Below are 15,796 nucleotides of genomic sequence, written 5' to 3' on the forward strand. Positions count from 1 at the left end.
CCTCAACGAGATACCACCTCACACCAGTCAGAATGGCTAAAATTAACAAGTCAGGAAACAACAGATATTGGCGAGGATGAGGAGAAAGGGGAACCCTTCTACACTGTTGGTGGGAATGCAAGCTGGTGCAGCCATTCTAGAAAACAGTATAGAGGTTCCTCAAAAAGTTGAAAATAGAGCTACTGTATGACCCAGCAATTGCACTACTGGGTATTTACCCCAAAGATACAAATGTAGGGATCCGAAGGGGTACATGCACCCTGATGTTTATAGCAGCAATGTCCACAATAGCCAACTATGAAAGAGCCAAGATGTCCATTGACAGATGAATAGATAAAGAAGATACAGTATATATACACAATTGAATATTATGCAGCCATCAAAAGGAATGAAATCTTGCCATTTGCATGACGTGGATGGAGCTGGAGGGTATTATGCTGAGCAAAATAAGTCAATCAGAGAAAGACATGTATCATATGATCTCACTGATATGAGGAATTCTTAATCTCAGGAAACAAACTGAGGGTTGCTGGAGTGGGGGGGTGGGAGGGATGGGGTGGCTGGGTGATAGACATTGGGGAGGGTATGTGCTATGGTGAGCACTGTGAATTGTGTAAGACTGATGAATCACAGATCTGTACCTCTGAAACAAATAATACATTATATGTTTAGAAAAAAAAAGATAGTAGGAAGGGAAAAATGAAGGGGGGTGGAAATCAGAGGGGGAGACGAATCATGAGAGACTATGGACTCTGAAAAACAAACAGGGTTTTAGAGGGGTTGGGGGTGGGGGGATGGGTTAGCCCGGTGATGGGTATTAAGGAGGGCAGGTATTGAATGGAGCACTGGGTGTTATATGCAAACAATGAATCATGGAACACTAAAAAAAAAAAAAAAAAAAAAGATATTTCTCCTATGTTTCCTCTAGAGATTTTATAGTGTTATTTCCAATATTTAAGTCTATGAGCTAATTTTTATTCTGAAATTTTTTATGAAGTCAATTAAAAAAATTACATATGGATATTCAGGTTTTTTCCAGCACCGTTTGTTGAAAATACTATTATTTAATTCCCATCAAATTACTCTGACCATTAATTGAAAAAATCAATTAATGATATATGTAGATGCCTACTTCTGGCCTCTCTATTTGGTTTCAATGATCTCTACATTAGTCCTTATGTCAATATCATTCTATGTTGACCATTAAAGCTTTAGAATAAGTCTTCAAGTCAGAGAGTGTCAATCCTTGCTTTGTTTTTTTAAATATAATTATAGTTATTTTGACTATTTGATGCCCTTGATATTTCCACATAAATTTTAGAGTCTCCTTGTCAATTGCTACAAAAAGTCCTGTTGAGGTTTCAATGTGAACTGAGATGACACTACAGATCAATATGGAGAAAATTTACATCTCAATGATATTGGGTTTATTTTTAATCCATGAATATGGCATTTTACATTCTTTACTTATCTAAACAATGATGTATACTTTTTCATTGTATTCACCTTGCACATATTTTATCAAATGTATCCCTAAGTATTTCATATTTTGATAATTTGTGAAAGGTGTTTTTTTTTTTTTAAGATTTTATTTATTTATTTGATAGAGACACAGCAAGAGAGGGAACACAAGCAGGGGGAGTGGGAGAGGGAGAAGCAGGTTTCCCAGGGAGCAGGGAGCCCGATGTGGGGCTCGGCCCCAGGACCCTGGGATCATGACCTGAGCTGAAGGCAGACACTTAACGACTGAGCCACCCAGGCACCCCTTGTGAAAGGTGTTTTAAAATTTTTATTTTCCAATTGTTCATTGCTAGTATACAGAAGTAAATTTTATTTTTGTATTTTAACTTTCTATCCTGTGACCAAGCCAAATCCTTTATGGATTTTACAAAATAAATCCCTTTGGATTTACAATGTAGAGAATTACGGCAGTTTCATCTAAAATGTAAACAGAGTTTTACTTCTTTCTTCCAGTCTTTAAGCCATTTATAGTAATAACAATCTTTATTATTTTAGATGATGATGATGATGATGATGATGATATTGCTTAATTGCACAGCTACCATTTCCAAAGGGTAGAAGGGAATATCTTTATCTTATTTCTGGTCACAAGGGGAAATAATTTCATTTTTTTTTTTTTTTACCATTAAGAATGTTAGGTATCTGATTCATTTTTAATTACATTTTTCAGATTAAGAAAGTTTCTTTATATTTCTAGTTTGCTGATCATTTTGATGGTGTATATATATTGAATTTTATCAAGCGTTTTTAAATATTTTAGAGGGGAGAGGGGCAGTGGGAGAGGGAAAAAGAGAATTCCTAAGCAGGCTCTGTTGCCCCCAGCATGGAGCCCTAGCAAGGAGCCCCACAAACTGCTCAAACCCACAACCCTGAGATCATGACCTGAGCCGTAATCAAGAGTCTGATGCTTAACCGACTGAGCCACGCTGGTGCCCCAATTTTTAACAATTTCTATTGATCATATTTTTCTCTTTTATTCTGAGAATACAGTATATTTTATTGATTGATTTTCAGATGTTGGGTCAATGTTGCATTTTTGGTGTAAACCCCACTTACAGTTTATATAGATATAGATGGTAGATCTATAATGTAATATATGTATATATGTATATACATACATACTTACATAGTATATGTGTGTGTGTGTGTGTGTGTGTATAGTGTTTCCAAAATATATTACCAACATTTTGTACAGGGGTTTTGCATGTAGATTCTTGAGGGCTGTTACTTTGTAATTTTCTTTTCTTGATTTGCCACTGTCAGATTGTGTATAAGGGCAACACTGGCCTCATAAAATGAATTGGGAAGTGTCCATTCCTATTCCGCTTTCTAAAAAAGTTCAAGTAAAATTGGTACTACTTCTTCCCTCTTTGATAACCTTCAGATTCATGCAGATTTATTTGCGGGCAATTTTGTTAACAGAAATTTAATTTATTTAATAAACTTAGGACATTCAGATCTCCTATGTTTTCTGCCATCAGTTTTGGTAACTTGTTTATAAGAAATTTCTTCTTCCCTCTACCTTGCAGAATTTTTTTAGCATAAAGTGGTTCATAGCATTTCTTTACTATCATTGCATGTCTTAAGCTGATATCTTTACTTTAGTTCCTGATATGGGTAATTTGTTCTCTCTGTTTTTCTTGCTAGGTGCTACTTAATTTTATGGACTTGTTCAAAAATCTAGCCTTTGGCATTCCTAATTTTCATTATTAGTTTGGCTTTCTATTTCACTGGTTTTTGCTCTTCTTTCACTTCTTTTACTATTTAGGGGGTTATATTATTTTTTTAATGTGAAAGAATTGGTCATTGTTTTTAAACATTTTTTCTTTTCTAATATAGTCACGTAAAGCTATAATTTTCCCTCTCAGCACTTTTGTGGCTATAAGTCACAGATTTTGATATGCTTGTCTTTTCATTTCCGTTTTGTTCAAAATATTTAAAAACATTCATTGTATTTTCTTGTTTGACTTATGAGTCATTTAGAAATTTGTACTTAATTTGCAAATATCTATAGATTTTGGAAGTATTTTAATGTTACTGATTTCTAACTTACATTTTCATAGAGAATTCTCCATAAGATTTCAACCTTTTGAAATCTACTGAGATTTATTTTTGGGGAAGTATATGGTCTGTCTTGAAGGGAATTAAATGGGCCCTTGAAAAGCATATGTGTTCTGTGAAGTTTGATTGGAATGCTCTCTACATGTTGTGTTCTATAGATAATGGTGTCTAGGGGCACCTGGGTGGCTCAGTTGGGCGTCTGACTCTTGATTTCAGCTCAGATCATGATCTCAGCATCCTGGGATGGAGCCTAGTGTCACACTCCACGGGGAGTCTGCTTGAGGATTCTCTACTTCCTCTGCGCCTCCCTCCACTTACTCTCTCTCAAATAAATAAATAAATCTTTTTAAAAAATAAAATAAAATATACATTATGTTGCCTAGCTCTTTCATATACTTACTGACTTTTCTTTTTGGAAACTAGTTCCATTAATTACTGAAATCAGGGTTTAAAATATCCACATATCTTTGAAAATGTATCTGTTTTCCCCTTTAACTTAGTGAATTTTGATTACCTTTTATCAGGTAAAGAGCTATGTAGAACTGTCATGTCTTCCTGGTGAACTGATTCTTGTATCATTATGTAATTTTCCTTTCTGATGCTCAGTACTCTTTGTTATGAAGTCAAGTTTGTCTTTTATTAGTAGAGTCAAATCATTTTTTTTTTTTATGCTTTCTTTTTGCATGGTCTCTTTTTTCTTCATTTTACTTGTAATGTATCTGGGTCTTTATGTGAAAAATGCATCTCTCATAGATTGTAAACAGTTGGATCTTGTTTTGGCTTGTTTGATTTTGTCTTTTCCCAAATCTGACAATTTCTGTTCTTTTAAGGCATTTAGTCCTCTTGATTTTAAAGAAATCATTGATGTGTCAGAGTACAAGCAGACCAAATGTTTTCAATTTGTTTCTTCTGATTTGTTGTCCCTTTAATGGCTTGTTTGGGTTGATAAAAAAAAATGTTTTAGTATTCTGTTTTATTTCCTCTATTGACTTCTTAGCTAGGTCTAACAATAATGCATCTTCAACTCATTAGAGACCATTCTATCTTCTCATGCTTTACACTTCACCTGACATTTCCCTCTTCCTGCTTCACACCTCACAAATGTGATCCTTTAACAAGAATATAATTGCATTTACCTATTCAACACTCCCTTTTCCTCTGTGCAATAGTCTCATATTATTATAAACCCTAACTTACATTGTTACGCTTTTTGCTTTAAGTGATCAATTTTCTTTTAAGTAAATTATGGGAAGGAAACAATATAGTATTTTATATATACTCACTTCCTAAAAATGCCTGGATTTAATAAGAAAGATACATAAAGGAAAAAACAAACAAACAACTTTATATATCTTTGGAGAATGTTGAGTATTTAAGTGACATAACATATAATAAGACTATAAGTGACTGATATTTGAGAGCAGAGAAACAATAAGCTTGATTTAAGAGAAATTAAGTTATACTTCTGCCCTCAAATAATTACTACTGGAAGGTTTTTATTTATGTGGATATAATAAAAAGAGGCTCCCCAAAAATGTGAAAGAAAGAATATATTCAAATAGGAATTTTCAAGGTTGCAAATAAAACAAAATCATGAAACTGATTTTAAAGCCCTAATAATATTTCTAAAAGCTAAACCAGATTTAAAGGGATGAGAAAAAGCAGGAAAAAAGTGATGATGTTAAGTATGTTGATGATTTTAAAATTATAATAATACTAAATTATTATTAAGAGCTTTGGGTATGCTATTTTGTGTATTAATTAAAATGTATCACACCATTTCATCCTTTCAACAACCATGTGAGATGGGTGGGTTTCTCAATATCACTCATGTGAGAAGAGGTGGGAAAGAATAAATAATTCATCCAAGATGTAGTTAGAAAGTCTGAATCAAAACAAGTCTCTGATTCCAAAGCCTGCTTGATTAGGACTAAGCTGCAGTGTCCTCCGCCTCTAATTAAATTACTCAATTTGCAGTGAAGGAAGTCAAATCTATAATCAAAAATTAATTTTAAAAATTAAAAGAGTTAATGCCGTTATTTCACAAAAAAATACTAAAGATAATCATCATTAATAATAAAATCAAAATCTGTAAACTTTCTTCAAACTTATGAAGAGGTAAACAGCAACCAAAGAGGTCATATAACAAAATGTATAAAAATAACAAAACCAAAAAATAACATAGTCAAAGATAAAAGTTAAGCAATGTAAACTAAAATGATAGCAGTATAGCAATTACATTTGTTTAAATAATGTAAATCACTTAAAATCTCCTAAACTCCAAGAGTCTTAGATTTGTTAAAATTATTTAGCTCAGAGTTGCTTGTAAGAGATACTGTAAAAATGTACAGGGCCTTAAAAAGTTACAGTAATTAACTGAACATAATAAAAAAAATAAAACAAAAAAATTTAAAAATGACAACAAAATAATCACATTAAAAAAAGTTACAGTAAGTTTTTTAGGCAACTGCAATATGAGAAAAATTCTGCAAAAGTATTTTTGCAGAAAGTCATCAAAGGACAAATGATTAAACAAGGAACATTATTTTGTAAAATTTACAGAAACCCAACAACCATATAATATTTACAAAACTTTATGTACCTAACAATAGGATCCAAGTAGATTTTAAAGTCAGAACTATTAAAGAGGTAAGTTGATAGAAACAAATTTCCTAGAGATTTTAGTAAGTCTCCGCAATAGTTTTGACAGATTAATAAATTATAAAAGTGAAAGAATTATAAACATCTAAATATAAGAATAAAATAATTTATCCTTTAGGTATACTTCTGAGAAATAATATTCTTTTCCAAATGGTTTTTGGTAATTATTTAATAATAAAGATTTGAGATCCTCTCTTCATAGTATTTATATCAGGAAATTGGAAAGCCAAATAGTATAAGTAAAAAGAAAAACAGAATATATACTATAATGTAAGGAAACAGCTATTTCCATACTAAATATACTTTGACTAAAATGCATATTGTTGATGTTTATGGTAGGAAAAAAAATGCAGTTCATTCTGAATAGAATATTCTCAAAGACATCATATTTTTCATTATTGATATAGGATTCATGTCCTGCCTGTCTCCAGAATAATGAGACTTTAACTTAAATTTTTAAACATAATCTAATATAGGATAATTGAGGATAAAATTATAATGAGGTAATCTAAAAGTAGCCAAGGTTATAAATATCATCAGTTCTGTGATATAAAGGTATTGTCTTTTCATGTTTTGTCCTTGACAGAAAAAAAAGCAAAGTAAGTTTATTGTTACCATTACTTATGGAAAATGTTAGAATGCAGTTGTTCTTATTCTCTACAAATTAATAGAAATTACGATCCCTCTTATGCTCTAAAGGTATTATAAGACACATTGGATAAGCAAATTTATGCTTTTAAATTTAATCACCAATTAAAGATCTATAAAAATCTAGGCTGAGAATCGTTTATAAATCTTCAGACTTGTCCTTTTAGGAGAATCAAAAAACTCAAATGTTTAAATTTGTATTCAACATCAATCTCAATCACTAACTGATTTAACATTATTACTATGGATTTTAACAAGTTGTATACAGGTTACATAACAGTTCAAATGCTAATGACCCAAGGTAATAACTAATTCAGGGAAATTGTGTGATTCCTCTATTCCTCCTCCCTCCACTAGCAGAAATCTTTTGCAGCTTATGCTATCCATATTTAATTTCTTGATCAAAGGATGGAAACCTACAATCTTAGCATTTTCTGTCATATTTAAAAGGAATCTACCATCATCTCTTCTTGTCTTAGAAATACTCATTAAGACAGATTTTATGTCTTTGTAGCTTGTGTGATCAATACAGTTCATAGGTTGATGAAAGATTATCTTTATTCCACAGATACTTTTCCAGGGCTTACTAAGGACTATAAGTAACCAGATTATACATTCCGTTCATTTTTTGGGAGCTAAAAGTCCTGGGGAGAAACCACCTGTAATCAGCCTACTACAAAACATCGTGATTCATGATTTGATGGGTTACTGAGCAGTATGAGGGGCACAGGAGGTGTATTAGATATGGAGGTAGTGATGGGCAGTGATTTAGCATGTCATGTTGAGATCAAGTTGACTTGTAACAGCCGGACTGCAAGGCTGTCTCTCAAATTTTTAATCTTCTCATAAACTCATATCCTTTGCATTTCTCCTTGAACCCAGACCTCCTCTCCCTGACATGAGCTAGCTATTTTACAAAGTGGGCACCATCTGACAAGGCAAGCTCAAGTGTACATATATCTCTACATATCCATCATGAGAAATGGAAAACATGGCCTTCTGATTATGGTGGATTAAAAATCTTCCTATATGAACAAATCTCTAGTTACTGAGGTTTTGCTTTCTTTTCTTCTTCTTTTCCTCCCCTCTCACCTATCCCCTGCCCTGGCCTCTGTAAACATTCATTTGGCTTTGCATTTACAGTACAATTTTGAATTAAAATCTACCCTAATGAAAATTCTATAATGTGCATTTCATTTTTTGATGAACTTTTTGCAATGTGGTGAAGGGAATCTTTCACATAAGTTGTAACTTTTTGAATATGTAGCCCATGTTCTGTTGGGTTAATAAATAAGCAAATAAATGTATATAAAATGAACTATGTAGGTACAGAGAAAGGGGCTATATGAAGTGGTAGGAATTAGGAATTATGGGGGGCCTGGATGGCTCAGTCAGTTAAGCGTCTGCCTTCGGCTCAGGTCATGATACCAGGGTCCTGGGATAGAGCCCCATGTCAGGCTCAGCAGGGAGCCTGCTTCTCCCTCTGCTTCTACCACTCCGCTCATGCTCCCTCTCTCTCTCTCAAATAAATAAAATAAAATCTTTAAAAAATAAAAAATAAAATAAAAAATAATGAAGTGGTAGGAATTTCAATGATGGTGGTGGTCATAGTGACTAATGTAATTTAAGGGCTTATTTTGTGCCAGACACTATAGTAAGCACTTAGAAAATATTATTTATTTACTTTCACAATAATCTTTTAAGGTAACTGCTATTTTCAATCATCCTTTACAAATAAGGAAACTAATGTAGTGAGTGGCTAAGCACATTTTCCAAGGAGCTGAATTTCAGAGCTTGCATTGACCCAGGGTCTATGTGATTCCAAGGCCTGATGATCTGACGCCCCTATAATACCACTTTTATCAAGTATTTCCCTATTGAACAAAAATGGATGGGAAAAGGGAAGTGCAAACAAAATATCTGTTTCTGACAACACATCTCAGCTGCCTGGCTTATGTCATCTTGGTTACCTGTAAAACCTAAACTGAAGATGTCTCCCCACCACATCCTCAACCTCAGGGAAAAAAAAACTGACCTTTCCCCTGTCATTGTTCCAGCTACTGGCCCTTTCTTTCCTTTCCTGGTTCATCATTCCCTCTCCGATGCCATATCTTCTTGTTATTCACTTCTGCATCCCATTGTCCTGTGACTGAACAAACAATCTTGGCACTCTGGTCCTCAGTCTCACACTCTCCAATGACCAGAAATGTCCCTCCCTTTACCCTGGAGACAATGTTAATAATATGCAGGACTGATGGCTGGTTTCAGAGAACATAAAAATAGCACCGGTTTCCCTTGCCTTCTTTTTCTTTTTTTTTAATGAATCTGAAATCCATATTCTGAAACATTTAAAATATACCTACATCCACAGAACAAATCCAACTTGGCTTGATATGTGAATAAATGAAAGGGTGTGCCACATCTTACAATAACAAGAAAACCTGTCACTGCTGTAATCGCTCTTCGAATCTATGGAGCAAATGACCTCTTTAAGTAAAGCTGCAGATTCCCCAAAGTGAAGCATTCCCATAGGAGAGCAGACATCAAATTCCCTGAAGTGACATCTCCATAGATCTGCCAATGTGTGAGGGCGACAAGCGATTTAATTACTGAATCGGCTCTCCTTCCCCGAGGTCCCTTTGTGAAAATGTATGAAACAATTCTCTTCAAATGTATTCCTGAAATGTGTCATCACTGCACATCTTTTCATTATGTTCACATAAGCAGAGAGATGGATTCTTTTCTGAATGTATTTATTTGGGTGAGATTCTGGCAGCTTTTTTTTTTCTTTTTCTTTTTCTCTTTTTTCTTTCTTTCTTCTTTTTTTCTTTTTGATCAACTTTGATGCTAGTTCCTTTAAAAAAAAAAATGCGCCAAGTAATTTTAGAACTAAACTTACCTGCTTGTGAGTATAAAGTATGGTTATTCTTCAAAACTGAGTATCTGTTTTCCTTTAGCACTTCCTGGTGCTCTAAAGTAGAATTTTTTTAATCCTTCCTGGATCTCCCATAAATATTGTCTTACCTGCTTTCCTTATGATGGCATTTGTGTCCCAGCTGTATCTTCCAGGGCCTTTAGGTATTCTGTTCAGGACACAGTTTTTAAAAACTCTTCATGATTCTTGTTAAAATAAAGTGTCCTTGGCTTCTCATACCCTTGAAGGCATTGCTCTTTGAAGGAGTAGGGTTTCTTTATTCCAGGCTTGAGTTTGACTAGTCAACTGATGCTGGTAAAGTCGGGGACGACATGTCTTCATACAACCACACTTGCACACTGCTGTCCTCAAACCCGGGCGTGTGTGTGTGTGTGTGTGTGTGTTGCGGGGGGGGATGCTGGATTGGGAGCACTCCTCCCTTTGACTTTGCTGGCACAGATCCACAAATCTTACTGCAAGCAGATTTATTCTCTCATTCTTTTCCAGTCCACCCTATTATTTCAACCTTTTATTTTTTCCTCAACAGCTGCAGCTAGTTTTCTGACTCTGTTTCTTTCATTAAAAGCCTGTACTTAACAAAACCTGGGTTTCTTTGTAATTAACATGTTGCATACAATTTGGAGATATGCTGTGGTTAAGGCATGCGTCTTTTATGAAAGTTTTTTTTTTTTTATTGTAAACTGCTTATTTTGCTAATTCCTTTTAGGAACTTAAAAAAATAACTTTCACAGCACAGCAGGTCAAAAGGAGGAGTTCTTCTTAAGGAAATGAGTGAATGTTAAAAGGAGAGAAGGTACACGCCATTGTGTACATTGTGTAGAGTTGTCTTCGTTAAGTCTCAAAGGATTTTAGGATTGGTTTTGTCCTCATTTGTCTTATTTCCTCATGGAAGTTGTCTTTATTTGGCCTGAAAAAGCTGGGGATTTCATTTCTTTTAAATTCTTAAAGCTATTTTGACAATGACCAATGGCCTCTTCAGGGTGCTTTAGACATCCCTTTCTCTGATACTTAACATGTTGTAAGGGTAGTACAACACTGGAACATCCAGAAGAATCCCACTGAGACATCCAGAGACACCCTCAAGGAATTGTCAAGAGGCTCCATTCCTAATTATTTGTAAGCTGAACAAGCATCCCTAAAGGCAAGGCGATAGAACAGTTAAGAGCTTGGACTCTGGGTCTGGGGTGCCTGGATTCAAAAACTAGTTCTACTGCTCATCCTGGGGCCTTAGGCAAGATATTTAACCTTGTTGGGTCTAGTTTTCTCATCTGTAAAATGGGAGTCATCAAAATGGAAATGTACCTCAGAAAGCTGCTATGAGGATCAAATGAGTTAAAGACAGAAAAATACTTAGCACAGTGCTGGACACATTATTAGTTCCAAGTAAGTGATATTACTGCAGATTGAAGCAAACATACAATTCGCTCCCGTGTCAGGTTCCATCTATATGGGGTACTCAAACTTGAAAAATAGCTAACAAAAGGTAGACAGAAGTGCTGCATAGAGTCAATTTATCGGTACCTCATAAAGCCTGATGCTTTCTTCCATGATCTCATCATTGTCACTGGGGAATTCTCCGGCACTTTCTGAGCCTCAGATATGAGGGGAGGAAGTGGCACAGGTTGGGCAAGAATGCTACATGCACTTGAACATTTCACTCATCCTGCTGGTCTCATCCTTAGTCCACAGACATTATTAATGGAGCAGGCATTTCTCTTCCACAGTAGACATTATTAATGGAGCAGGCATTTCTCTTCCACAGCAGACATTATTAATGGAGCAGGCATTTCTCTTCCACAGCAGACATTATTAATGGAGCAGGCATTTCTCTTGCAGGATCAGGCACTCTTTCTGCAGAGCCAGGACAGAGTCTCAGGCTCTTTTTCAACTTCCTGTCCCAGATAGCCATGTTGGCAAAACCTCTCTGTGGAAACTGGCCTAGGTTATTTTTAAGGTTCCTTCCAGCTTCAAAAGTCTATGAGTCTAAAATTATATCTAGAATTTGAAAACGCAGTTCCAGTTGATCTCATTGGAAAATTACAACACAAGAATCCACTACGATCGCCAGGGAGACTTGACTAGCACTCCTCAGATCCAAACCCTTCAGGCCTGCATTCAAGGACATCTTGGATTGAAAGTTTGCTTCTCCCTTGTTCTGCCATATGTACTTCTTCTCCCTCACATTACTTATAAACAATGAATATTTAATTTCTAGAATAATTCTGTTAATGGAGGCTTTCTGCTTCTAAGGTAGCACATTACATCTATGGATAAGCATTTCTATTAAAGCATTCTTTCTTGTATTAGACCAAATTAATTTTTTTTAAAGATTTTATTTATTTATTTGACAGAGAGAGACACAGCGAGAGAGGGAACACAAGCAGGGGGAGTGGGAGAGGGAGAAGCAGGCTTCCTGCCAAGCAGGGAGCCCGATGTGGGGCTCGATCCCAGGACCCTGGGATCATGACCTGAGCCGAAGGCAGACGCTTAACCGACTGAGCCACCCAGGCGCCCTAGACCAAATTAATTTTTATTGCTTCTTAATCTTCCTGCCAGATTAATATCAACTATGATTGAATTTACTGAAGATATATATATATATATATATATATCCAGCTGTTTTTCCTGCTCTGGGTTTTCATCACCAAATAAACCATCCATAGGCCTTTGAATATTCTTCCAAAGGTACAGATGTTTTAATCCTTTACCATTTCAGTTGCCCTACTATGGGTACTACATATGGTTTGACTGGTGTCCTCTAAACTTTCCATCTCATAGTCTCTTACCTATACTTGGTAAGTATCTCCTTTCTTCTTTTTGCCTCATTCTTACATAGGCTTATTTGAAAACAAAATAATACTGTTTCTTAAAAGAACAATCTAAACTAGTCTCTGGGAACATTTACACAAAGTCAGTTGAGACTTGATGAAAGTTATCTGTAATACACGTGGGTCTAAACTAGCAAAAGTGTCTATTATGGGGGCATATTAGCATTGGACAACATGTAGGCACCTAACCTTTCTCTCAATTCCAAGGCCTTTCTGTATTCAATGCCTACTTGAAGTGAAACACTGCTGGTTTTCAGTGGGGCTCCAGGACCATCTATACTCAATTCCTTCCTTCTTTTGAAAACTACCAGTAGAGCTAGCGTTATTCATAAGTGAAAAACAACAACAAGTGTTGTGTAGAAATATATTAATATTGATATTACTACCAGTACTCTATTACTACTTCTACTACTGGTACTCTTAACATTAAGGAAACCTTGCTCAACACCAAGGTCTATGGTAAGGGTTTTACATTGATGCTATAATTTAATTTCTAAATAATTCTGTGAAGTAACTATCATTATTCACCTCTATCATAAAACAAAACAAAAAACTAGGATCCAGATGTAAAATGAGTTTGGAATTTCACCTACAGTTATTGCAGGAAGGGGGTAATATTTGGGGCATTTTTTTTGCTGAGAAGGAGACACTGTTAAAAGTCAACATTAAAAAATACTGGCAAGTAGCTCGAGGATATAATAAAGTTTGGTCTGACTTCAGAGGCTGAGCTCTGTAGAGCTTCAAGCTGCTATAGTACACTCCTTCTATACTGCTAGACTACTCAAAACTGCAAAGAGAAGAGATAAAGATAACTTTTAGGCGAATGTGCTGGGGTTATCTGGAAGCTTACGGTGCTTAACGAAGACAGTGGGCTCAGATAGATTTAGATACTGCTAAACTTCTCAGAGCACATGCAACAAAAGTGCTTGAGTTCTTAGAGGAAGCTGAACTTTTTCATTTACTCTTTGGTCCTTTTGATGATTAAACTGTCCCCATCTTTCCACTTCATTGTAAGAAATAACTCCCTGCTCCATGTTGCCACATAAAGATCTGTGCACATGTTGTTTAGAAATCTCAAACTTAGTGGATAACCACAGCCACGTATATTCATATGTGCCTTCTGTGTAATTATACTGATTTTGTGAGAATTCGGGCTTATTCCAGGAATAGAAGAAAATCCTAGGTGCAAAGATTTATTTTCCATGCATTCATATTGTGATTTTAATGAGTTTGGAAAAAAGTTTTACTGCTTAAAAGATTTTTAACATGGTTAAACCTAGGACATTTCAAGTGGTGTCAGTAAGAAACATGCATCTTTTTCTCTCTGTGTATGTGTGTGTTTATGATTAAAGTATCAGTTTATGTGGCATTTACAATACTTTCTAAAATTATGTCTTACCTTTCAAAATAAATCACAGGCAGGGACATTCAATGTGTTGATTGTTTTGACAATAAATATCTCTGGCCCTAATATAGGACAGTCAGTTTTCCAATGATAGGAACCTGTGAAAGAAAATTTCCAAGAAGCACTCTAAGGTTACTTAGGTTCACTGATTCTTGGACCAGACGGGCATTTCTGGTGACCTACAGTAGATTGACCCTAACAATGAGGAAGGATTCAGCATTATTAATTTATGTTGATGATGATGTCAGGATGGCTAGGTGTTTGTCATGAAATAAATGAGAAATAAGGCCCCACAGGGACCCTACATCATACTAGTAAAAGAACCTCCTCAGTATGACTGCCAAGTTTCCACGTGAGTTTCTCATTTAGAGAAGAACCGATACACTGATTTTTTTTCACTAGTTTCTCATTAACTTCACGAATAAAACAAAGCCAAACTTTAATGATGATTTCATTGACCCAGTCCTATTTTGTCACCATTAACTGGCATTTATTGAGGCCCTATGGAAAAAACTGACTTAGACATTCTATATGACTGACAAATAGAAACGAAATTATGATCTCTGACCTCCAGAAGAGCAAGTGTGGAAACAATGAGGTTTGTAATCTCTAAAACTCAAGCTCAATGCCCAGCTCTGCCAGTACTTACTGGTCCAAGAGAGCCTCTCTGGGCCTCAGCTTACTCACTTTCACATAAGGAAAATTATGCCCATCTCACAGGGTGGCTGTGAAGATTAAGTAAAATCATCACTGTCACACATCACATGGAACAATCCATGCCTGGCACATGATAGATTCTTGATAAGAGTTCACCCACACCTCCCTTTCTTTAAAGGATTAACTTCCTACTAATTTAAGAGACAGAATAGATACAGAAAAGTACAAAATGACAGAAAATGCTGAAAAAAATCTCCATTTTAATGATTGAACCTATAACATAAGTTATATAAGGAAAGAAAGAAAAATAAAATAAAAACATCAGGATGACTCTAATGTATCAGAACCATGATCTTTGCAAACATTGAAGTCATTTCTAGAAGGATTCAAATTTTAATTTATATTTTTAAATTCAGTGAATCAAATTATTGACTTAAAAGTATAAGCTTAAAATGCTCCATATGAAAACTGAATAATGTGTGTGTATGTGTGTGTGCATGTATAAACTTTAATACCAAGAATCAGTAATGCCATAGGCAGGTCTGAGACCCAAGAGGGTAGTTAACTTCCGAGCCAACTGTCAGGATCTGTGTAAATGGACTTAGCATCTTATACTGCCTTGGACCAAACAGATATCATGATGGTAACACTAGTAGTAACTCACTACTAGTGACTTACACTTTATTTTTTCCTTTCTCCTTTTGGTTTATTAATGTTAAGGAGTTTCCTCCTTTGGTATAGATTGTTGTCATCTTGACAAATGGATGATGAGGGATATTAACCTGATATCCTGCTCAAATGTTATCGTTTTAAGAACAATAATAAATAGGCACCTGGGTGGCTCAGTCGTTAAGCGTCTGCCCTCGGCTCAGGTCATGATCCCGGGGTCCTGGGATCGAGCCCCGCATCGGGCTCCCTGCTCAGCAGGAGGCCTGCTTCTCCCTCTCCCGCTCCCCCTGCTTGTGTCCCCTCTCTCACTGTGTCTTTCTCTGTCAAATAAATAAATAAAATCTTAAAAAAAAAGAATAATAGACATAATTCTCAATTTAGTGCATAATAGCAATTCTGTTAGCAATTCAT

This window comes from Leptonychotes weddellii, chromosome 16 (genome assembly GCF_054177405.1).
Source record: "Leptonychotes weddellii isolate Sample4059 chromosome 16, ASM5417740v2, whole genome shotgun sequence".
Taxonomy (NCBI): Eukaryota; Metazoa; Chordata; class Mammalia; order Carnivora; family Phocidae; genus Leptonychotes; species Leptonychotes weddellii.